The following is a 25,842-nucleotide window of genomic DNA, read 5'->3' on the forward strand; positions in this document are numbered from 1 at the left end:
GAGGAAGAAATATCAAAAGGCACTGCATGAGAGAGAGAGAGAGAGAGAGAGAGAGAGAGAGAGAAATTCACCTTAATAACTCACTCTATAATAGTTTTTTAGGATTGGGCTGAGACTGTCAAATGGAAATGTGTAGTGAGAGGCAGGCTGCTGGTGGTCCTTGATCGAGGAATTAATTTAGATGAACCTGATATCAAGCCAATTACTCTGCTAGCCTGGGATACTGGTCCTGGGTCGAGCAATGCAGCAGATTACAGTAAATTAGTGGAATAAGGTAAGAGAGAGAGAGAGAGAGAGAGAGAGAGAGAGAGAGAGAGAGAGAGAGAGAGAGAGAGAGTTACGTAATTACAGAAACCCCGATAAACCACATGCATGACAGGTTCCAATCAGGTGGTCCTTCCCTAACGCTAACGTCACTAATCATACCATACTGTACAGTAGTCACTGATGCCAAAACGATAATGCAATTGAAGGTTATCTCATTCACTCCTCTAATACTTCACAAGACAGATGTCCAGACAGATGCACCACCTGGCAGGCCTGAATAACCCGATGCATTTTTCCTGTGAGTGGTAAAAAGTAGAATAAGGATGGACAGTGGCGACATGTAGTATCGCGGTTACGTTAAATCTAAGCAACGTTTTTTGTACGGATTTTTATGTACAGTGTATTTGGTAGGTGGAGGTGCCCTCTATCCACTCACTCGATGTAGTGCTGCCTTCGGGTGATTACAATGAGTGACAAGCAAAAAAATGGTTTCCTCTAAACCAGGAGACCATTTACTATGTTCGGTGGAAACCACAGAACCAAATGACGCCTTGCAATTTAGTGGGTTACGGCCGGGCTGAGTCTGTAAGAGTTTTTAGCCGAGGGAGAGTTGGAGCTTAGCGCTCACGTAATGCCAGTCAGGGACGAATGAGACTGGTGAGCCTTAAATGTCGGAACTGAGTAGACTAGTTTAAATTACTACGCTCCTGATAAGGCAAAGAGGGATTGGGTGATGATGATGATGATGATGAGGAGGAGGAGGAGGAGGAATATTGCAGCATAAATTTCTATTTTCTTACATACCCTGCATTATTCTGGATCCAGGTATAATCTGAGATACTTGTGCTACATCAGTGCCATGGTGATAAATTTTAAGAAATATTTATTCATACTTACCAGACGTACTCGGCGTTTCTGATATTAGGTAATTTTCATCTTCTAATTTTAGCCAACCAGAAACCTCATGTACTGAAGGCACTGATCCTTTCCAGTTTGTAGCATGGAGTGTGTGCTTACTGTACAGGTTAGTGTGAAGCTGGGATTGAGAGGATCATACAGTGCATTATATGTCTAGTCGAAAAGATGTACTGTGACCTCAGAATGAGAGTCAGCGACAATCAACACTTTTGTAAATGCAAGATGTTGGTCAGAGATATACAGTTCATATTAACTGGAAGGGACGACTTTGGTGGCAACTTACTCAGTATTTACGAATAAAGTCCGTCCTTTTGTAGAGGCAAATTAAGGAATCGAAAAGAAAGTAGGCTCTAGGCTGGCCGGGGTGGATAGGCATGTTCCGTTATGCCATTCCTTCTCTGTGATGGACCGATGACAACGCACACTGACACCATCATTAGTTTATCATGAATATATACTGAGTTAATCGACAAGCTGCAGGTCGTGACGCGTCACTAACCATTAAACATCTCCGTTAATACGTTCACCAACAGCCCTCTAATATCGGGATAACTCTAGTATACTAAGAGCCTAAGAAGCTGTGCTTTAGAATGGATGACTTCAAGCACTTAAAAAAAAAAAAATGCTCCGCCAAAAAGAGAAAACTCATCCCTAATACCCCTCATCTCCGGCATCATCTCTCTATCTACCTATCTACCTACCTACTTACCCATCTCTCTATCTCTCTATCTATTTATTAATTAATTTATCTATCTATATCTATTGCCCGACGCTTTAATCCCTTTAAGTGGTGACCGCAGACAAATAGCCTGCATGTCACCCTGTCCATCGCCATTAAGCTACCCTTTCTCCAATATAAACCCCCGTGTATCACATACCTACACGTAAAAAGCCCTGCCTCTCCAAGCTCACAACTTCATATCTTTCACCCCTTCAGTACTTTCCCTCCAAACACTACCTGGACAATGTTTCCCCATCACCTCATCAATTTATTTCTCCCTTCGCCACCCTTTCCCTACCTTGTCACAGACACCTATTAATCCATCTTCTTTTATCTCACCCTCTTTTCTCTTTTCTAATTCCTGCCTCATTAGTCACATACTGTGTATCACTGGAGACTGTGTTTACCTGCGAGAAATTTAAGGTGAATAATAACCAATGTCTGAAGGAGCTTTGTGAGGATGTGAGATTCCCAAGGGACACTAATTTCAATAACAATTTGCGTGATCAATTTTGTTTTTATTGTGTATGGACTGCTATTGTTTAATGTTAGTACACACACACACACACACACACACACACACACACACACACACACACACACACACACACAGGTAATTACCCAAGGATTAAAGGATTTACAGTAGGTCTCTCTCTCTCTGCAATAACACTAACTCCTGCTCCGCTGGTGCCCAACTTTTGGTGAAAAAACTCCAAGTTCTAGACTGCCTTCTCTCTTCATGTATATTCATTTCTCTTATATGTTTCACTCCGTATTTCATTTACATTCCCTGTCTTCTTCGTTTCTTCCTTCTTCCTGCTTCTTTCCCTGGATTCTCTCTTCATTGCTTGTTACCCAGACTTCCCTGTTCTCATTTGTCTGTCTGAACAATACTTTGTACAATTTTCGAGGACAAGAGGCTGCTATTGTCCTACCCAAAATTGTCTGACGTTAGTATTTATAAATATCTTGTCATGAAAGCGTTACTATATTTTTTTTTACAATGCCGTTTTACAAATATCAGTTTTACACAAAGATATAGTGTTCTCGATGGTAGTCTTAATCAGAAAGCTAGGGAATTGCGCACCCACGTACAGATTCTCAAGTTTCTCACATTCCCTTCCTGCATTGTGTGTAAGGTGATGCTAACGACGCCACAGTACTGAGGAGACTCCTGTAATATCTTCACTACTGTATAGCTTGGTAAATTTGTCACCTCTACTCCCTTAGAGCAATAACAGCATTAATAATAAGACTTTCTTCTCCATCTTTCTCTCCATCATTTATATTCCTCATACCCCAGGTGGTTCCATCTCTTCGAGTCTAGACGGAACAGCCATATGCCTAAGCAAAAATCTTGATCCCCACAAAACTAGGGAACGAAATGGGACGAAAATGTTTGCTACTCTGGAAAAACTAATAGACTTCCATTCAAGCGTTCTGCCAAATCAGCTTTCAGTTTCACATTCTTCGTTTTATTTTGAGATTCCTATACATTTTGGATCATATCTCAATATAGCAGTTAGTGTCTCTAAATTAGGGACAGTCTTATGTGACTAACAGTTCCCTTCCCCGGACACAACTTCTAACAAGCGATTATTGTACACTCACTCCACTGTGCACGCAGTCCATCTCGCTCAACTCATGAAGTACAGACAACACTACACTCCATTTTGCGCTCGCGCGCTCGCACACACACACACACACACACACACACACACACACACACACACACTAATGAACCTGTCTTCCTACTCAAGACCTGGAATTAACCTATTTAGCAAAGGCTGCGTCTGTCCAGCATAAAGGCAATTCCAGCTTCTGAAGAAACCACCTGCTGAGCTCAGAAGCCTTCCTAATTCAAATAATGACGGGCGTTTCATGTGGCCCTAAACAGGCTTCTTTGTCGACAGCTCCAGTAATGTAGTCAGTAAGTCTGAGGAAACCCGCTGGTCTGAAACCCTGGATTAACCAGTTCCATATCTCAGCGACATGCTACTTTACATGAGCCAGTAACACGCTCCGGTAAGGTGCTGAGGTTACCCCGAGAACTCATTATCAAGAACAGTGTCATATATTGTGACATAGAGCGTTTCCTTCTAGCTTAAATATGGGTGACAGAAGGGAGAAGTTTACCTTGACCCTGGATGAAGCAGAGGGCAAGTCAGGTAACATATCAGGATCGATGCGAATGAACGAGTATAGGAGTACTATCGAATGAAGGAACTTGGAAAAACCATGATCTGAAAAAGACGAACAAAGCTTACGGTATCGTCTTCTGGCTGCATACGGCATTTTGGAAATCTCGGTCGATGAGTGCAAAAACTCGACAGAATAGGAACTGGTCTTCGATATATCTGTGCTGATGAACTGCTCGACACAATCCACGCTGTTCCTGTCGCTAATGGGCATGCAGTGAGGAATGTCCTATATAAACCAGCGTGCGATAAGTGTGAAAATATCACCTTGGCTCAGGCAAAGTTGTACCTACAGTTCTGTGAGGAATGTATTGGAATCGCCAACTCAAATGTCGGTTGAAGAAGAGGAAGTTCTGGAGATGGAGAAGCAGCTCACTGAAACACTCGACGCTGACACTGAGCAAGGAGACGATTACGCTCATGGCAGTATGGGCTCGAGATGAATGGACTGTGGTGGCCCGTAGTCTACTGTATAATGAGCCCTGCTACCTCTGTGAAGAAGAGCGTGGGATTCAAGGTGTGTATTTATGTGTGCTTGTCACTTAATGCGGAGTCATAAGAAGGTGGTACTGAATCAAATGAGTGGATGGTGCGTGCCTACTCCTATCATATGTCATTCGAATTATTTCCTTTTGGATTTTATGTCAATTATTTAAACACTTCCACTAGACGATTTTATTACACTCAGGAAAGCCTTCGTGTAGTGAATGAGTTAATGAAAGCAACATATCACATTTCCTATTTGAAAAGGCTCCACAAGCTCGAAAAAACTGTCTTGAGAAAACTAAATATGACTTACAGGCGTCAATATGTGAAAGTACGGAACACGCTTGAGTGACCATTCTTGCCAAAGTTGTTACGTTAGCTTTCTAAAGATGTGCACAGGGCAGCTGCAGCCATACTTCACTTCACTAACATTTATCTTAGCATACTCGGTACATTCAGACGGCTTCATTCATTTAGCAAGGACTTCTCAAACTAGAGATATTAGTATACAGTAAACATCATCAATCCCTTCACAGTTAAAATGCCTTCCTATGTTGACCAACAATCGCCTGGCGGTTACCAAAATAAATAAAACCAGAAGACCGTAACTGTCAGAGACAGACACTGATCTCCACCCATGAGAATTTTGCTGACTGGCGCAACTTACATTTTGTGTAATATATAACTCAAAAATCGTTGGTCAAACTGCAACCAAAAAGTAAACAGACCTGGTTTAGGATCACACAGGTCTTCTAGGGCCAAGAAGTGCCTCATTTATGTTTTTGTTTTTTCTGTATGGATGAGAAGTCGAAAAGTGGAGTATCAGAAATATCGCAATGTCACGGATGAATGACCTTCAGACTTTTTTCAGATATTTCGAAAATAATTTTATCCAGGATTTCCCTTCATGTTCATGTATCTATAATAGTTTTGGAGTAAACTGAGGTTGAAAACTCTTGGGGGCATTTTTGGACATGTGACCTTGAAAAGTAGGTCAAGGTCACTGAGACTGAATCAGTATTATAGGGCAATGGTGCTGTACATCCTCAATAAATATGATGATAATACGAGACGAAAAGTGACGGAATACTACTACCACTACCACTACTACTACTGCTACTACTACTATTATTAATAATAATAATAATAATAACAATAATAATAATGATGACGGATACAAAGATCTACACCTATACTGATGGTGTTGGTGATTACTGAGATAACCTTTTTTTTAAGTTAAGTTTGGCGATTAAGGGCCATTTTGAGTTGTATGGAGGCTAATATTAATGTCATTTAATATACTTACTTTGGTATGCTTTTTTGAACAACGTACTTAGATCAGTTATCTTCATCATCATCATCATCATCATCATCATACGGGCCTCCTTTCCCACCCTAGGGCAGGGTGAGGAGCAGCAAATTCCAGACAGCCTGAGTTTTTGCCCAGTTCAATGGGCCATGCTTCCATTCACTCATCATTCAAGCCCCCGGGATCCTGACTTCATCAGATAATCCAAAAATTTTCACCACTTTCTGTAGTTTCATATATATCAATTATAACTCTAATAATTTCGGAGATAACCTAGTCTTGGTCATCAGTTTGGCCTGATTTCGCTTTTTTTTTTTTTTTTTTTTTTTTTTTTTCAGACATATGGTGGTGAAGTATGAGAAAAGCCACCTAAGTGATGTGCATTGATTGTTTCCAAGACAGTCAAGTTTTACCGTTCTATTTGTCGTTTTTTAGTAGTTTGAACAATATGGCTGAGAATTTTGGGAAAAGCCACTTTAGTAATGTGAACTATAATTGATAACCTTTCCAACGATGTGTGTAAATTGCCTATAGCTTAAGTAATTTTGGAGATAGCACAGGCTTGGCGCTTAGTCAGGCGATTACTGTTATGTAACGCCTGTATCATTTTCATTTGCTTTCCATCGATGTGCACTGGTCCGCTGTAAAATTAATAGTTTCCTAATTATATACATGTATTTCGGCATTCAGCTCCTTTCTGAAATCGATTTTTGAGAAAAGTCTTTGTAGTAACACCTATTACTTTTCTTCATAAGCTTTCCCACGACGTGCGTAGGTGTAGCTTTAATGCTTTCCATGATTAACGCAGTTTTGATGTTGTGCAATATTACAATACTACTTCTTGTTTAGTTGTATTCTGGCCCGTGTTGGTCGCTCAGGTACTACCAGAAAACGTCCAAGTGGTAAAGTGATCTACTCGTTTATCTGCTTACCTACCTACATGTTTCTTAATCTAGTTAATTCCTTATATGTCCTTCTGTCAACCATTCCACCTGGTTATTGATCTACCTTACCACCCATCTGGTTATTTATATATCATCCTGGTCATTCTGTTAACTACATATCTCTTTGGCCCCCTGTCTACATGTCAAACAGCCTGTCTACCTACCCACCTATCTGTCTAAAATCTACGCATGCGACTTTGTTGACGTACGGACTGTGAGAAAGCCAGGGTCTCTCTATGCATTCCTTCTAAACCACATTTGTTGTAACCTAACTTAATCTAATCCTAACTTAACCTATCTAGCTTGATCAGCCTCCAGACCAAATCAGACTAACCCAAGCCTTACCTTAGCTCACACATTCCCGATGACCGTCTTCCTCTACCGTAACTCACAATATATTGAAATTTCGTGGTGCAGGAGGACAGACCCAGCGGGGGTTACGGTGGCCCTTTATCACAGGGTAATTACTTCATAACCTGATCACCGAGGCCGAGATAGAGAAAAGGTGCGGCTGAGTTGTGGAAACGTGGAGGAGAGTGACGGGGGAGAAGGGGATGCTGAGAAAGGACAGTGTCACACAAATCATCTTAACTGCAGCCTTGGGAACAAAGGCCTTTAGTTCCCTTATATCACACTATTGCCAAGAAATGGGATCATGGTTGCTTGGAAGGTAACATATTTCTGGTTGATAAGATGCCCTGATAGGCCACGATTCACAGCCGGAGCATTGCTTAGTCTTCAGTGCGTTATCTCCAATTTTACACACACACACACACACACACACACACACACACACACACAAATGCGCTAGTCTTCGATGTACTACTTAGGAAAACGACATTACACAAAGCGGTAGATTGCCCCCAGAACCATAGGTAAGCTGGGCTTCGTGGGACCAGTAAAGATCTCTGCCTAGCCCACAGAAGGGGGGTGAGGGCGTGGGTACCCTCCCCTTCCACACTCTAAAGTTATTATGAACTAACAAGAATTACTGGAGTGGTCGGTGTGGGTGGGTAGGCTGTGCAGGTGGATGGATGGCATAGGTGTGAGGGTGAGGGGGGGGGGAATTCTGTATATGTAATGGATAATGTCTATGTCTTTCATATTTACATCCTTCACAGTGATAACAGTGATAGCGGTGGCAGTGGCGGTGGTGATAGTGGTTGTGATAGTAGTGGTAATGATAATAGTGAAAGGGTTGAGGGTGGCAGTGATGACTGTAGTAGTGATGTTTGTTGTAGTGATGTATTGGCAGTGATGACGGGGGCAGTGATTACAGTGGTAGTGTGACAATTCTTATTTAGGAAAACATAGTTATCAATCTTTTATCTAGGGAATCGTACTTATGTGCAACGGTATATCTTCATCCCCATTAGGTTTTTGGCTGAATGTTTCCTCTGGACCGTACCCTCAAGTAGAGGCTGAAGTTCAGGATGCCGAGCGACTCTCCTATGCACACAAGTACTCATGGTATAGTGGAAATGGAGACAGTGCTTAAAGGAACCTGACTGATTACGTGCTTGTAGAGAGAACGATGCTTGGGAATTTCGTGGATAAGAGGGAGCTGTGAGGACGATGTGGAGGTCTGTCTGATCATATGACTGTGGTATGCAAGGCTAATCTGATATGAGAAAGACAAGTAAGAGAGAAAGGAGTAGTCAGGGAGAAAGACTGAAAATGGGGAAGTCGAGAAACAAAAATGTGGCAGATGAATACCTGGGAAAAGTAATGGCGGAATAGGAGGCAACGAATTGGGTGAAAATGGATGTGGACAGTAAATCATATTGGGCGTGTTTAGTGCCGTAAGGATAGCAAAGAAGAAGAAAGGTACAAAGTGGGGAGATGAAGAGTTTGAAAGGAAAGTGGAAGAAGTGCCTAAGGTGGATGCAGGAAAGGGAATCTAATGAAAGAAGAGAGTACACTGAGAGTGAGAAGCACGCGAAGTGACTAGAAAAGAGAAAAAAGGAGAAGGTAATATGACGATCTTGGAAATAAAATGAGTGCATACTGCTCTGAATATAAAAATTTGTCCGGAAAGAGGTGGGAACATTGAGAAGCGAAAGTAGAAAGAAGTGTGAAAGTGTGAGGGATGAATATGGAAAAATACTAACCGGCGCATCCGGAGTAAGGAGATGGAAAGAATATTTTGAAAGGCTGATGAATAAGTGCGGTGAAAGCAGAGCGGCTGTAAACATGGCTGGCTTTAGTGGTGTGCAGAGGAGGAATACAGTGTCAGGAAACGTGACATTGGCTGAAGTGAAAACTGCTGTGAAGCAGATGAAGAATGAGAAAGCAGGAGAGGTTGATGAAAAATAAGCATAGATCATAATGCGTACTGGAAAGACTGTAATGATGTTTGAGATGTAAAAGCAGACATGGATGAGAGAACCTGTACCAGGATAGTGGAAAAATGTTCTGCTCATATCCTTTCACAAGAACAAAGGAGAGCGAAGTGAACTCAAAGTTTATCGTGGCATAAGTCTCTTGAGTGTTGGGGGAAAGGTAAAAATAATAATAATAATAATAATCTGGCCTTTTGTTTCTCAAAAGCGCCAGTTCTTCCTTTTGGGAATTCACTAGCGCTCGACACACATACATTATTTTTACAATTACAAGAATTGTGACATTTCTTGTATATAATACAAGCTACATCATATATACATGAAAGTGGCAAAAATTAAACCCTATAATCATCCGTCATAGTACCTCTCTCCAGGTCGTAGCATTTTGAAAAAAGAAAGGCTTTCAGCTGTCTCTTAAAGGATTCAACAGTAGAGAGTTGTCTTATGGACAATGGCAATCTGTTATATAATCTAGGGGCTCTATATGCAAAGGAACGATCAGAGAAAGATGACTGGTGAATGGCTTCTGGCTCATCAAGACGCAAGGAATCATCTTCACTGCGTAACATCACACCCGGGCTTGTCGATGGGAGTTTTAACAATTCAGCAAGATATTTCGGTTCACCAGACTTAAGAACCTTGAATGTAATAAGACCCAGTTTAAATTCAATCCTAGCCTTTACTGGTAACCAATGCAACTCAATCAGAAACGGGGTAGTTGAGGTTCTCGGGGGGAGACCAAAGATAAGCCGTGCCGCCCTGTTCAACACAGACTAAACTTTTGTTAGTATATTATTTGGAAGACCAACCCACAGTGAATTACAATAATCAACACGAGACAAGACCACTGCATGGACCAATGTTAAGAGGCACCGTCTATTCAGGAATTTTCTCACAGAGTACAGATTTCTGATATGCAAGTTACACCCTTTTACAACCTGATTAATATGTTCTTTGTAATTTAACTTAGAATTAAAATAAACACCCAGATTTCGAACAGAAGTGACTGGATGCAGCTGTGACACACCAATGGTCAAAGCCAGGGCATTGTCAGTGTCATCACCCCTTCTGTTTCCTCTGATGATGATCTTAGTTTTACCATCATTCAGCTTAAGTTTCCTCTTAGCCGTCCAAATCTTAATATCAGACATTAGAGATTCAAACTTTGTCTTATTGTAGGACTCGCGTAAATTTGCGCCTGTGGTGTGGCCCGCACCTGTGTACAGTGTTGCCACGTTTTCTATACCGTTATCTCTCTCTCTCTCTCTCTCTCTCTCTCTCTCTCTCTCTCTCTCTCTCCTGGCGGGAGATGTGAGCCACCCTGAGTACTTTTGATTCTTTTATAAGTTGTTTATAATTTTGCTTTCATTTGTTACTTTGGTTTTGTTATATTTAGTGATATTTATCATTTTTTGCATACGGCGACAGATGACCCGTTATTGTAGTACCATGATTGATTTTCATTCATTCATTATCTTTCCCCTTCCTCCATCTCTCTCTCAGCCTGACAATGCCTCCACCACCACCACCCCCTATCATGCCGACAATGCATTCAACCTTGCCCCTCTCCTGCCTGCCTCTCTCTCTCTCTCTCTCTCTCTCTCTCTCTCTCTCTCTTTTATTGCAAGAGACATTTTGGATATTTTCTTTTACATAATATTGTATATACTGTAAATTTGACATCATTTCCACACCACCCCTGAGATCAAGGCCACCAACTGGGTGTGGAAGTGTTGCCGCTTGCGAGTGAATAATGTTTTTTTTTTAATTAAGTATTGGCAAATGCCTGCTATTTTGTCCTACATATTAGCTTATGATCATAAATGTGATTATTCCTCACTCTTAAAATTATGGTAAAAGCCAGTAAATGTGAGCATTTTTCCCTAGCAACACCTGTACAAGCTATGCTTGGGTCTACGGAGAGGTACATACTTTACCTTAGGCCAGACTGGGTGTGTCAGTGTTGCCACTCACAAGAATTATATGAATTATTTCTTTTACTTTGGATATTGGCATATTTCTTCTTTTTTCAGGCTCATTCTCTTATATCCATAACTGTAATATTATTACCCACCCTAAAACTACGCTAAAAAACATTAAAAGTGACTACAATTTCTTTTAGCAACACTGTACAATATGTATGCCATGTTTCTGTGTTACTGTATAAATGTTTTATGCATAATAAGATTACTGCTGATTCATCCATCAAAATACACAAGTGTAAGTTTTATTCATCTGAATTTATCGTAGTTGTGTTGCCTTGTACATAAATAGCTTCCGTTTCACATCGCGAGTTGAGGAAACGTGGCACCATTGTACACAGGCGTGGGCCACACCACAGCCGCAAATTTAAGTGAGTCCTACTATAGTATCGTTGATATCTGACATCTTAACATAGAGCTGGGTGTCATCAGCATAAAAATGATAGGACACATCATGAGCATCAAGTAGAGACGATAAACTACTTGTGTAGATAGTAAATAGAATTGGACCCAAAACTGATCCTTGAGGGACTCCAAATAGAAGAGGAGCAGAATCAGAGCTAGCGTAATCAGCAACCAATCTCTGAGATCTGTCCGACAGATACGACTTAAGGAGCAAAAGGGCACTGTCACCCAACGCCTTAAAAATACAGATCATCCAACAATAGTTTATGATTTATTGTATCAAAAGCTGCAGACAGATCCAACAGACTAGGAGAGAGGACATCCCACTACAAGTGTTTGCCACCAAATCACTCTGAATCCTTGTTAGTGCAGTTTCAGTTGAATGGTATTTTCTGTATGCTGATTGAACAACAGGAACAACTCTGTTGTGTTCCAGTAGTGGTAAGAGTTGATCGAGTATGGCCCACTCAATTATCTTGGATAAAAAAGACAGGTTAGAGACGGGATGATAATTTGTCATGCTCTCGACATCAAGGCCAGGTTTCTTTATTAGGGGCCTAAGCAAAGCACGTTTCTCAGACTGCACAAAATTGCTTTCTAAGAAGCATCTATTTAGTATGTTGCAGATAAAGTCTGCAGCGTGCTCATACACATCAGGCAGTTGTGACATGTTACACGGATCGAGTGAGCAAAATGTTTTTTTAAGTTCTCTGATGTAACATTTGACTTTGTGTACATCCAGCGGATGAAATGTTGAAAGCAAATGATCCCCTGTGCACCGTGGCTGGAAGTCAACTGAGTACGCTTCACTAGGAGAACTGCTGTCTAAATCACTTCTTATGCGAAATATCTTACTTGTAAAAAATGAAGCAAAATCAGAAGCCAATTGGGCATCAGATACAGAAGTTGGTTTAACAATTACATTCCTCCCACCACCCAAATTGTTCACACTGCAGACAGTTTTTTATTATCACCACCACATGAATCAACTTTATTTTGATAATACCTAGCCTTTTGGGCTTTTACAATATGAACGACTGCTCTTCTCGCAAAAATATAACGCAAACGAGTTACTTCGGTCCGCTGCAAGTGCCACTCACGTTCTGCCCTTCAACGTTGTCTACGCAAAGAATTAATGGATGGACCATACCACGGAGAATTATCACGTACAGTGATTGTTTTTACTACCTCAGGACAATAATGGTCAAAAATTGACCTGAGCTCGTTGTTGTAAATATCAACCAATTCACCAGAAGAAAGACTTGAAGAATCGATGGAGTTTAAACGTTGATCAATTTCAAAACACATCAACTGGCGGTCAACATTGTTGTAATTTCTGAACCTGATGACCTTTTTATATGAAGGGGATTTCGGGATATCAATTCTAAGAGTGATCAGAGCATGATCAGAGATGAGGGGGTCAAAAGAGTCAACCTCCACATCTGATACGCGCCTGCAACCAACAGGGGACAAGATCAAGTCAAGGACATGTCCTGAGACATGAGTTGGATTACTCACATGATTGAAAAAATTGTTCTGGGTGATCAACTCAAGGAATTCTGAAGAAAATGGTTTTGACTCTGGACTGTCAACCCAATAATTGAAATCACCACAAACAAGAAGTCCTCCAGGCTTAAGAGAAAACCCATCAAGAAACTGCCCAAACTCCTCCATAAAACCTCGATCTCTGCCCGGATGACCTGGTCGATAGACATTTGCAATTCTAATGGTATTCTGATGGAAATTTATTATTACTTCCATAAATTCAAATGATGATGGGGTCAGGTCTGAGTCAATGAGAGAAACGTTTGCAAGTGTTGCCGAGTAGATGAGTGCTACGCCTCCTCCTCGATAGTCAGCAGCAGGCCTGGGAATACTAATAATAGAATGTGTCTTAGGCAAAGCATTACGAATAATATCGATATCAGACTCATACAACCAGGTTTCAGTCAAGCACAATATGTCAAGCTCGTGCTGATTTAGGGTTTCATTAATATAGTCTATCTTATTACGGATGGAACGAATATTTAAAAGACCCATCCTTAACTGGTTCAAGAGGGACGTAGTCAGTTTTTTGAATGGTCAAAATTGATGTTTTCAATCAATCTATTCCTATGAGAAATCATAATTGGACATTCTCTACTTGATGCAAAATGGGCAACCGCCTGTGACTTTTAATTAGCATCTTGATGTCTTAAAGAGGAGCAGTTGATGTATTTGGGAGAATTTCTGTTACTACAGTCCTTAGATTTATGGGTTCCAGCACAAAAGACGCATTTAGGTTCATCACTTTTCCTAGAACATCTGTCAAATGTATGACCAAAGCCTTGACAGTGATGACACTGTGTAACCCAGAATCTATCGAAAGCGCGGCATCTTGTAAGATCCACATAGATGTAATTGCCCTGTTCTACAATGGAGGATCTCACCTCTGGCGACATCTTCAAGACAGCAGTTTTGGTGTCATTCCTTGTCCTTGTGAAGAGAAGGTTGAGGGTACAACCTCGATCAACGAGCATCTTGATTTTATTGTTTTTTCTCAGAATATTTGGGATGATGTCAGTCATCCAAGGAAGAGGAAAGGGCTGTCACGATCATTTTAGGCAACATTTTCTTTGGCTCTGATATGCAAAAAGTGCCCTCAGAGCCAAAATGATCAGTCAGCACCCCAGTTGCTTCACCCTTGGCCTCAGCTGACGGAAACTTCATTACCAGCCCACCAACCTTGGTCTTAAGGCAGCTATCAACCGGTACCGAGTTAAGTACGCCTCTGATGTCTTCTGGTCCCATCTGATTTGTCAGGGCACCAGCGCCACTCTCTGGTTTCACAATCAGTACATGCTGACTATGAATGGCTTTTTTCTGGCCATGAGCCCTGATCTCAATCACGACCCCAGGCAGATCCTTCTCTCCCCCCATGAGAGACCCGCGAACAGCATCTGCAAATGACTTGGCCTGATCTTGCGTGACCGCCATGGGTGATGAGACCTTGGTCTCTAGTGCCTCCAGTCTATTTGATATGTCTCTGATTGCTTGAAAGATCGGCCCAATAACTTTATCTTCAAACTCCTTCTTGGTACTACTTCCTCCACCAGCCAAGACCTCGTCTGCTGGTGCAACACACTGGCTACACAGCCAGCGAAAGCCCAGCTGGTGGCTCTTCTTCATGAATGGATAATCGCCTGCATCCAAATTTTCACAAGCTATGTGAATCCACTCGCTGCACTAGGCGCACTTCAGTGCTTGTGCACTTTTTGCTACAGACCTACTGCAGCGAGGGCACTGGTGTTGTTTACTCATGATAGGGGAGAACAGAAAAACAAAACAAAATGACAATAACAGCAACACGTATATACAATACTACCCGGGATAAACCCGGGTAGCGCCGCCCCCGTTTGTGTCACCCTAATTTAGGAGAAAAAAAAAAAGAAAACCGAAAGAAAAAAAAGCACAAAAAACAGAAATGGAAAAACAAAAAAACAGGGTGTCTGCGAGGTCACCACGAGCAGGTGGGGTACGACTTGACTACCCTTCTAGGAAAGGTAACCCAAACCGAGGTGCCGCAAAAGTGCTGAGATGGTATTGAAACTTTTCCCAATTCGAGCTTTACAGCAGCAGCAAATACGTCACTTAGGCAAGACCTCATTGGATATATCAGAACGCCAAGTGAATGACGGCTCAGGAGTGAAAGAGGACGTGTGAACCAAGTATTTGCAACTAGTCATGTAGTGGAAAAGACTTGTGAGGAGGACTATAATCGTTTATGGACCTGGAAAAAGCGTACGACAAAGTAGAGAAAGATTTTGAAAGGTTTTGCGTATATATGGTGCAAATGGTAACGTAATTAGCGTGCTGGATGTCATTTAGAGCTTTTACGAAGGCAGTGAGGCGTGCATATGGATGGGAGGTCATTTAAGTGAATGAGTGAAGATCAGTGTTGGAATGAGGCAAGGTTTTGAAATGTCCCCACATTTGTTCGGATTCTACTGTATACAAATGGTGTTGTAAGGGAGGTATTAACACGAGTAATAGAAACTGGGATGAAAGTGGGATGACGTTGGTAATGAAGAGTGAAGGATGAAGTATTTCAGATCTGGGAAATGCAGATGATGCAGTGCTGCTTGCAAACAACGGACAAGAGCTTCGTAGACTGTGATAGAGCTTTGTAGATTGCTGTGAGCGTCGTCCCTTGTACATAACAGTAAAGTGACAGTATCTTTAGATTTGTTTGTGGCCACCTCAAACGGGATTGAGGCGTCTGGCAATAGATAGATAGATAGATCTTTAGAGGGAATATGACTCTCTGCGTTGTTATGGTGAACGGAGAGAGACTTGAATCAGTGACAGATTTTATGTGCCTGGGTACAGTAAGAAAAAAGAGAAGTAAATGTGAAAATTAAGTGGAAAGTTAAGTGGCACAAGGAAGGAAAGTAGCTGGTGCTGTGAAGACCTTGATAAGAACCAGAGGTCTGAGTGTGGCAGCTGCAAGATGCATCCACGAACGAGCTTAAATGCCGGTGTGAGACTGTGGTACGGCAGGAAAATGAAAGCTCAAGAGTATGAGCAGTGGAGCTGGGACTATTAAGGAATATGTGTGGAGTTCAGACACTGAGGAAGCTTGTGAACATAAGAGATGAAGAGAGTGTGCTTAGATAGTATGGACATGTGAAGAGAACGGGTGTGAAGAGAGTGGTGGAAAGGATATATTTGTGTAAATATAATGGTAGGAAGAGGCTAGGTAAGCCAAGAAGAAGGTGGATAGATCTGGCAATAAAGTCTGCAAGAAAGAAATAACAAGGCTAGGGAGATACCAAGAGATCGAACTGGCTGGATAGAATTTGTACAGAGTAGTGTATGACCAGGGTTTAGCACCCGCTTTTAACTTGACAGTCGTAGGATTAACTTTGTCGGATAGGTGAGTGTGATGTTATGTGAGGAATGTTTTTTGACTCTCAGATGAAGCCAGGATTCCGGGGGCTTGAATGGTGCGTGAATGGGATTGTAGGTAATTCAGTTGGGCAAACTTTGGGTAGTATCTCATTCTATCATTTTTATCTGGATCTCTGGACTCTACCTCTCCACACCTGATGATGATGATGATGATGATGATGATACCGACCCGTACGAATAAAATTTATTTCATTATCCACTCTGTTTGGGAATCAATCGTAGTCCCAAAGAAAAACAACTACCTGTTTCTTTGACATTTTCCATTACATACGCCATAAAAGAGAAAAGTTGTATTTTTGCCATAACCAACATCCAATCACTCTCTGCTGGTCGTAAAATAAAAGTTGATTAACCTCTTTTATAAACTTTTTTTTTTTTTTTTTTTTTTTAAAGTATGGCGACGAGATTGCTTTCCGAGTGATTGTCATGAACTCTCTCCTCTTCTTGTACCCTCACACCAAAGAGAGAGAGAGAGAGAGAGAGAGAGAGAGAGAGAGAGAATAACAATGATTATGCGAAGAGGGGGCCGTGGTATATGAGGGAGTGCTTCAAGAAGTGGTGTTAAGGATTGGAGACATTATTGTGTGTTGCACCCCACTAAAAATGAAGTAATTAATCATGAAAAAATTATTTACAAAACAAAGAGACACAATTCATTCATCCTCCAGGCACAAGTAACCCACCATATAGACAAACCACCTAGAAACTGCACCAATCCCGAGGGTAGTATTGCTGGCATCTTGTAACAGGGATGTGGATATTTAGGTTCATGCTGTGACGCTGGTGAGATGTTGGGAATTGGTCCTCTGTTGTGTTAATGGGTCTCGGGGATGCCTTCGCCGATGATGTCAAGAGTGCCATGCATAAGAAACGAACGGCAAATCTGCATCTGTGTATCATCATTTTGTTCGTAAAAATATTCCTAACCATATCAAGGAAGAGCTCATATGGTGTTCTCTTTTGACTACATGACCTATCTTGGATTCTCTCGGCATTCCCTCATATGCCCAATGGTCTTAATCATATTTTTTTTTATGTTTGATGAAGATGCAACAGTAAAATCCAGATCGAAATTACATAATCTATGTGTGTGTGTGTGTGTGTGTGTGTGTGTGTGTGTGTGTGTGTGTGTGTGTGTGTGTGTGTGTGTGTGTGTGTGTGTGTGTGTGTGTGTGTGATGATGGAGAAGTTTACTTCCTTCGATGAATGCTGTAACAAATTCGCAGATTTTTTTTTTTTTTTTTGTAACCACACGAAAGCAACGAAAAGCCTTTCACATAGAATTCTAAGCCGCCAACACCACAGAGGCGAATGTCAGGCAACTCAAGGATCTTTCTTTAAATACTGTCTAGGAAGGGTTCATATATTAAGTTCACCACAGACCCAGAGTCCATAAAAAATGGTGTAGGGACTCATTCACAATTACCTAAGATAGCTAAGTGAGACAGAGGACCAATCTGGTGTATTGGGAGCTCAGAATTTTATGTCGTTATGGAGGATTCTATTGGTTCTGGCACGAGGTTTCCCTGGACTGTGTATTGGCAAGGGCACGGCATTCTGTATTGGAATGATGATGGCTATTGTGATACGTATATCTCCCAGAGTCCTGTAACAATGAGCTACGCGATGACTTGTTCGTTTACAATACCATCAAACTGTCTTAGTTCTGCTTTAGATCTGGCATGGTCATGAGAGAAGCTGCTTTGCTCCGCAGGTCTTGCATATGACACGGCTGGTGAACGTGGTGTGACGTTTTGTCTGTTCAGTGGACATGAAACGTGTCTTTGGTCTTGAGACTGAGGAGGTGGTGTTGGGCTGGTAACTGGCTGAACTATATGAACTGTTTGAGTAGGTATAATACCAAGTTTCTCTTCAATCTGTACCAGCTAACATGGCTATGTCATCCCTAGGGGAAAACTCTCAAACGCAGCATTTAATTCATCCTTGCTAAGACAATTTAGGAACCCGAGATAACTAAATAACTTTGCTGCATTATTTAGTGTTAAAACGATTTTTCCCATATCACCTGTCTCCGCCCACGGACTGTTTTCAATGCCTCAAAAAGTTCCGTTCCTGTTGTTGCTGATACGACAGCTGCCTCTAACAGCGTATTCTGTTTGGAAGGGATGAACTTATCCTTTCTCATACTTTGTAATGGTCTGTAGATGCTCATCATGCATTCTGCTTTCATGAGGTTGTAAAAAAAATTTACGAATTTGCTACAGCATTCATCAAAGGGAGTAACCAACTCCACGAATCTACTTCTTATGAGGGATCCCACGGTGCCTTCTCGCCAGTGGTCGCTACTCTATAGAAGGCCGTGGGTGAGCCTGGGGATGGAGGTTACATAACTTATGGTCGTTTGGAGGTCGTGCTAAGGCGTGGTGGTTCTTCAGGATATTTGGATGCTCGAGCTGTTCTTCAATGATCGTCTCTCTGTTGTCCTGTGTTTGTGTGTTTTACCAGTATTACCTTTTTCCATGAGATCTGTTATTATTGTGTTGGTGATGTTCTGGTGTGGGATGAGAGATGTGCTATACTTTTAAACAGGAAGTGGTTGATAGAATGTCGATATTTATTATATTCCTTGTTTCGCTGCGTAGCCTATTTGGTTTGTACTACTGATATTTCTTTGGCGTTTTCATTGGGCAGGTGTTATTCTTCTTGTTATTTTTTTTTTTTTTTAGGGATATATATATGTGTGTAGGAGGACGATGAGGTCATTGCAGTACTTAATACTTGCTCTACATTTTCTTAGTGTTTTTGGTGAAATGAGACGCACTGAACCTATTGTCCGCTTAGTTTCATGTATTACTGAGATACTGAAGTACGTGCGTGTGTGTGAAGGAAGCTGTGTATGTTAATTTATATGAAAAAGCATAGTAGAAGAAAAATGAGATTAATGAGAAAACGAAAGAGGCTGAGCGAGTGTAAGAGCTCTCTCTCTCTCTCTCTCTCTCTCTCTCTCTCTCTCTCTCGTGCCCACTTTATACTGTATACCACCAGGGTAAGGTAATGCAGCAATGAATGTGCCAGATTATCGTGCCTGCCCTCAGCTACACATTTACACTCGGCCACCTTGTGTTCTGCCAACATTCAAGCCCACCTTTATACCCTCAGTAAATTAAGAGGTTGGTGTAGCTAGATCACTAATTACACCCATCACAGTTACCATCATAAACTCATTTTCTTTGACGCCAATAGTCATCTCAGTTCTAGGAAACACTTAACTTACAGAAATTACGGGATACTCACTTCCATAGCACCTAATTCCACTTCCGTATCTCTTTGCAAGGTGAGCTTCAACTCACATATTTCCTAATTTATAGGAACACCAACATTTAAGCCCCTCACCCACACCCCACAATACTTCCCTGGTTACAGTCTTCACATCCACTACATCTCTCCACACGTATACACCCTCCCAGCATAGTGTAATTTCCATGTCAGTGTTCTCTCGGGCCGTCCTCGCCTCTCTCCATCGCATTGGCATTTTCCTGGCAAGAACTGCTCAGTAATTAGGGCAAGTGTTGGACAGGGAAGCCTATTTACATCTCTACTGTCTTTGTGAGACTCGAGGTCCTGAAGTTATCGGTAATTTGTGCACACACTCTATTTGTAATGCCTTAAAGGGTCTATTGGGAATGTGTGTGTGTGTGTGTGTGTGTGTGTGTGTGTGTGTGTGTGTGTGTGTGAGTGTGTGTGTGTGTGTGTGTGTGTGTGTGTGTGTGTGTGTGTGTGTGTGTGTGTGTGTGTGTGAGAGAGAGAGAGAGAGAGAGAGAGAGAGAGAGAGAGAGAGACAGACAGACAGACAGAGACAGAGACAGAGAGAGACAGAGAGAGAGAGAGAGACAGAGAGAGACAGAGAGAGAGGACAACAATGAGATCTCTATACATGAGCACAGTTCTCTTGCCCTTTAATTTCTACATATTGCACTGCACCAATGACCTCTTATAGTTTTGTTACATCAGCCATCAGTAGTTGGAGGAGGTTCTGTATTCATCTATTTCTGCCTTTCTGTCTGTCTGTCTATTTGTCCGTTTGTGTACAAGACATCGCAAAGAGTTGTGATCAGATTTCAGCGCAGTCTGGTGGATAGGTTGGTTGTAGGTGAAGAAACAGTTGGTAAAATTTTAAGGAGGATTCGGAGCTGGATGCAAGAATAAATCATACACTTCACTGGCGTCAGCGGAGGTATGCCATCTCTGAGATTCCGTAACAGGGCAGAGTAGAACCGTAGAATTAATTAACTGGCTATGTGGAGGCGCAAAAGGATTCATCATCTAAGAGAAAGGTTTTTCAGTAGTAACTCATATTTTATTGGAGGTGGGGATGGAATGCGCTCTCAGTGATATTTTTTCGATATTAGTTTTAAGCTTGCTTGTTAATGTGTGTGTGTGTGTGTGTGTGTGTGTGTGTGTGTGTGTTTTATCCAAAGCACAGTGTGCCAATAAAGTCATCTTCCACTAACAAGTTCCATAACATTATTACCCTTGTGTAAGATATTATTTACATACTTCCCAGACACTAATTATAATACGCCATACGGGAAAATTCTATTATTCGTGATCACTGCGGACTGATTGCTGAGTTTTAAGAATGTGTACCTTTTTTGTAACCGGAGATTTCCCTCTTCTTTGAATCACATTTGTAAGGTGATCTGTGAACGATTTTGTAGATTTTAAGAAAGCTTGAGGAACGGGTTAATATGAAAATCTATGACAAACAGTAGTTCGTTTTAAGATGAGGGCACAAACAGTAACAAATGCTGTCTATCTATCTATCTGTTGCCAAATACCTTAATCCCGTAAGGGGTGGCCACAAACAAATCGCCTCCATGTCGCCCTGTCCCCCACCGTTTCAGTGCCCTGCTCCCAGCTCACACACCTCTCTTTCACATACCTCTCCACTCCATCCCTCCATCTCATCCTTGGCCTCCCCCTCCCTCTCACCCCTGCACCTCACTCACATACACTTTCCTCGACAGTCTCTCGCTCTCCATCCTCTCCTACAGATGCTGAGGATATATATTAAATAACTGAAAAAGTTTAAGTAAAAGCCGCAACACTCCTGCCCCCTCCACCACCACCACCAACACCACGCAACACTCTTGAATGATTCCTGCCTCTACCACCACCACCACCACAGCCACCGCCAAGCCACACGGCCAGTATCACACGCCAATTTGTCGAACGGGGTGATTTGTTGTGGCTGACACCAAACCAGAGACAGTAATGGAGGTGCGGGACTGAGGCAAATAGATCACCGCGACCACAGGATTCATTGCCCTGGTGATGGCAACATGTCTGAAATTACATTACTGACGAGAGAGAGAGAGAGAGAGAGAGAGAGAGAGAGAGAGTTATATACATAGTTCTTTATATACATAAGATACTGTCCGCGCGCGTGATTCCAGAGTTGTCTGACATTAAAAAAAAAAAAATCACAGGCCAGAGAGAAAATGGGGGAGAGGAAGAGGCAGGTTGAGTGACGGAGCCGCTGTCTGACAGAACGAGCGCTATTGAGAGCCTCACGCTGCCACCTACATGCCGGCAGGGTGGTGGCGAGGGAGTAGAGAGAGAAGGGAGACTCAGAGGCAGTACGAAGAATGAATGAAGGTTTGAATCAGGGTAAGCGAAATTCCTGAACAGGGGAAAGTTGTGAGAAGATGGAATATTTAGACGGGGAGCTGAGGGATGGATGTGAGTGTTCCTTTTGGAAGACTGACACGGGAAAATGCATTTGCGATAGGCGATGTAGGCTGATGAAAGAAGTTAAATTGAAAAAGCTAATTCTGGATAGAAAGATGGTGAAATATTTGTGCAGAGAATGAGCAGGCAGTGAAGGTAGTGTGAAAGTAAACGAGACTGCGTGAAAAGGTGGCATATGTGTGGACAAGGGTGATGAGAAGAGAAGGGGTGCTAACAGATGAGGGATGTTAGAGTGGTGAGTGGCTGGAAGGGGGGAAGGATATTGCTCAGAGGGAAGGCAGGGTGGAGTGAAAGGGAGTTTTGGGAGGGAGATAAAAAGACGATATGATGAGTGTAGATGTAAAGAAATGATCAGAGCAATTACCAGGAGATGAGAGGGTCTGTGAAGCGAGGAATAAGAGTAAGTGGGGAGAAAATGAAGGAGATTGGAAGGATTTGGGTCCACTTAGTAGGGAGCTGGTGAGGTAATGGAGGAGGTGGAATGCTTTGAAGGGTGACGCAAGGACCGATTAGAGGTAAAAATGTGAGAATGGAATAATCTCTCTCTCTATCTATAGCCCAACACCCTAATCCCGCAAAGGGTGACCGCAGACAAAACGCCTCAAAGTCGCTCTGTCATCCACCATTTGATTACCATCCCGCCAACTCACTCCCCCCTCCCTCATATACCTGTCAACTCCATCCCTCCACCTCATTCTCGGTCTATCCCTCCCTCTCCCTCCCTCCACCTCACCTACATACACCCTCTTAGTCAGTCGTTCATTCTCCATTCTCTCCACATGCCCAAACCACCTCAGTGTACTTCTCCTAATCTTCTCAACCACATCCACATCCACCCCACAACTTTCCTTCACTTCTTCACTCGTCAACCTGTCCCTCTATGTCACTCCACATGCTCCTCTCAAGTAACTCATTTCCACTGCTCTCACTCTTGACTTGTTCCCCTCTTGCAAGGTCCACGCCTTGCTTCCATACGTCAGAGTAGGGATCACAATACTATCATGCAGTGACTTCTTAACTTCCATACTCACCTCCCTATTTCTCATCACTGCTTTCAGTGAACCAACAACCTGCCTTCCCTGCTGTACCCTTTCATGCACTTCATCCCCCAAAGTTCCATCCTTACTCATCACACTACCCAAGTACTTGAATGCACTCACATTCTCCATATCCTCACCATCTAACCTCACTGTACATTCTGTGACTTCATTCCTCTCAAACACCATAACTTTACTTTTGTTTACATTAACTTTCAGTTTCCTCCTCCTACACAGTCCCAAAGGCATTCACCAAACCTTGCAACTCCCATTCATCTTCACTCAACAGTATTGTATCATCAGCAAACAACAACACCAGAATCTTCAAAATCTCACTTTCATTCATTAGAGCCACTCCCACATCCATTGCCCTACCCTGCACCTCCTTTACAACCCCATCCATGTATATATTAAACAGCCATGGAAACATCACACAACCCTGTTTCAGTCCTACACTGAGATCAAAGAACTCACTCAGCTCACCATCCACTCGCACCGTAGCCCTAGCTTCATCATACATATTCTTCACAGCATTCAGCAATTTCCCCTCCACTCCATATATTCTGAATACTTTCCACATACCTTGCCTATCTATTCTGTCATAAGCTTTCTCCAAGTCCATGAAGGCAGCATACACTTTCTTTCCCTTCTCTAGATACTTCTCCACTAAACATCTTAGAACAAATATCTGATCTACACACCCTTTTCCCTTCCTAAATCCCCCTTGTTCTTCTCCAACTAGCTCCTCTGTCATATGCCTAACCCTGTCAATGAGTATTATATCATATATTTTATCAGTCACACTAAGAAGGCAAATACCCCTATAGTTACCACATACTTCTTTCTCCCCTTTTCCTTTGTATAAAAGAACAGTTATACCTGATTTCCAGTCCTCTGGAACCCTTCCCTCTTCCCAAGCCAATCTACACAACTTCCATATCCACTCCACAACAATCTCACCCCCATACCTCAGCATTTCACCACACACTCCATCAATTCCTGGGGCCTTTCCCAACTTGATCTTCTTCATTGCTTCCACTACTTCCGCCCTACTGATCTCTTCCTCCCTCCTCTTATCTCTTCTTCTCCCAGCCATTCCCCAACCACTTATACTCGCACTGCTCTCATTTTCTTCATTGAACAAATTCTCAAAGTGCTCCTTCCATCTCCTCAATTTCTCTCTCTTCTCCACCAACAATCTATTATTCATATCTTTCACTCCCCTACTATTTCCCCTTTCACACTGCCTTACTTTCTTTACCTCCTTCCAAAACAATTTCTTACTCTCCCGCCATTTCACACTCAGATTCCTCCCAAACTCTTCATCCACTTTCTTCTTACTCTCCTTCACCAGTCTCTTCACCTCCCTTCTCCTGCTTACATATACCTCTCTCTTCTCTCTCTCATCTTCTCCCCTACCTCTGCTCGCTAACCATTCACTATATGCCTTCTTCTTTTGTTCCACAGCTCGTTTCACCTTATCATTCCACCATGCTGTCCCTTGCACACCTATGCATCTCCTCCTCACTCCACAAACCACCCTTCCAGCTGCTCTAGCTCATACCTTCCCAATTTTTCTTCCACTATGCTCTTATACTCTGCCATTTTCTCACTCTCTTGCAATTTCTCCACTCTTGTCAGAGGAGCTGTTTCCTCCTGTCTCCTCCTAACCATTTTCTTTGCAGCTTTACCTTGGTCATCACTAAGTGATGGTCCATGGCTCCATTCCCCCACCCTCTCCACACTCTTGCATCCAACACTTGTCTTCTCATTCGCTCATCCACACACACGTAGTCTATCATTGCCTTTCGTTCAACAAGTTCACCATCCATCCTCCTCATTACTCTCCATGTATACCGGTGGATCATCTTATGGCGAAAGTAGGTGTTGGCTATTGCCAACCCCTTACCAGCACAGATGTCCACCAAAGCACTACCATTCCCATCTACTTCAGCTGGCACACCCCACTGACCAACCACTCCATCCACTTGTACATTCCAAACTTTGCCATTCATGTCTCCAATCAAAAACACTCTCGCTCCTCTCAGATTTGTCCATACATGCTTCTACTCTTGCCCAAAACTCATCTTTCACTCTTGCCACTCGGTTCTCTGTCGGAGCATACACACATACAATCGCCCACGCTTGTACTGTATACCTACTTTCATCCTCACTCATACAATCCTTGCACCCACTGTTCCATATTCTCTTATATTCTCCTTCCATTTCTTGCTTATCATCAGACATCCTCTCTTGCCCTCTCATTCTCATTAACTCCCGCACATATACCTAAACCATATTCCCATTCTCTCACCCTTTCACCTCTCCATTTAGTTTCAGTCAATTCACAGATATCCACTCTTGCATCCTCAAGTACCTGAACAATCTCTCTCTCTTTCACTTCATCATTCATTCCTCTCATATTTCAAGTTCCCACCCTAAGAATGTCCTTTGTACGTTCCATAGTCGTCAACGTATGGTCCGTCCGGGTCCGAGGCGCTTTATTCGCTTGTTTAGTTAGTTCTTTTTACGGGGTGAGGCACTAACCCATCACCACCCCTTTTAGTCGCC

This window comes from Coenobita brevimanus, chromosome 6 (genome assembly GCF_032717465.1).
Source record: "Coenobita brevimanus isolate Jiangsu-jjx chromosome 6, ASM3271746v2, whole genome shotgun sequence".
In the NCBI taxonomy this organism is placed as follows: domain Eukaryota; kingdom Metazoa; phylum Arthropoda; class Malacostraca; order Decapoda; family Coenobitidae; genus Coenobita; species Coenobita brevimanus.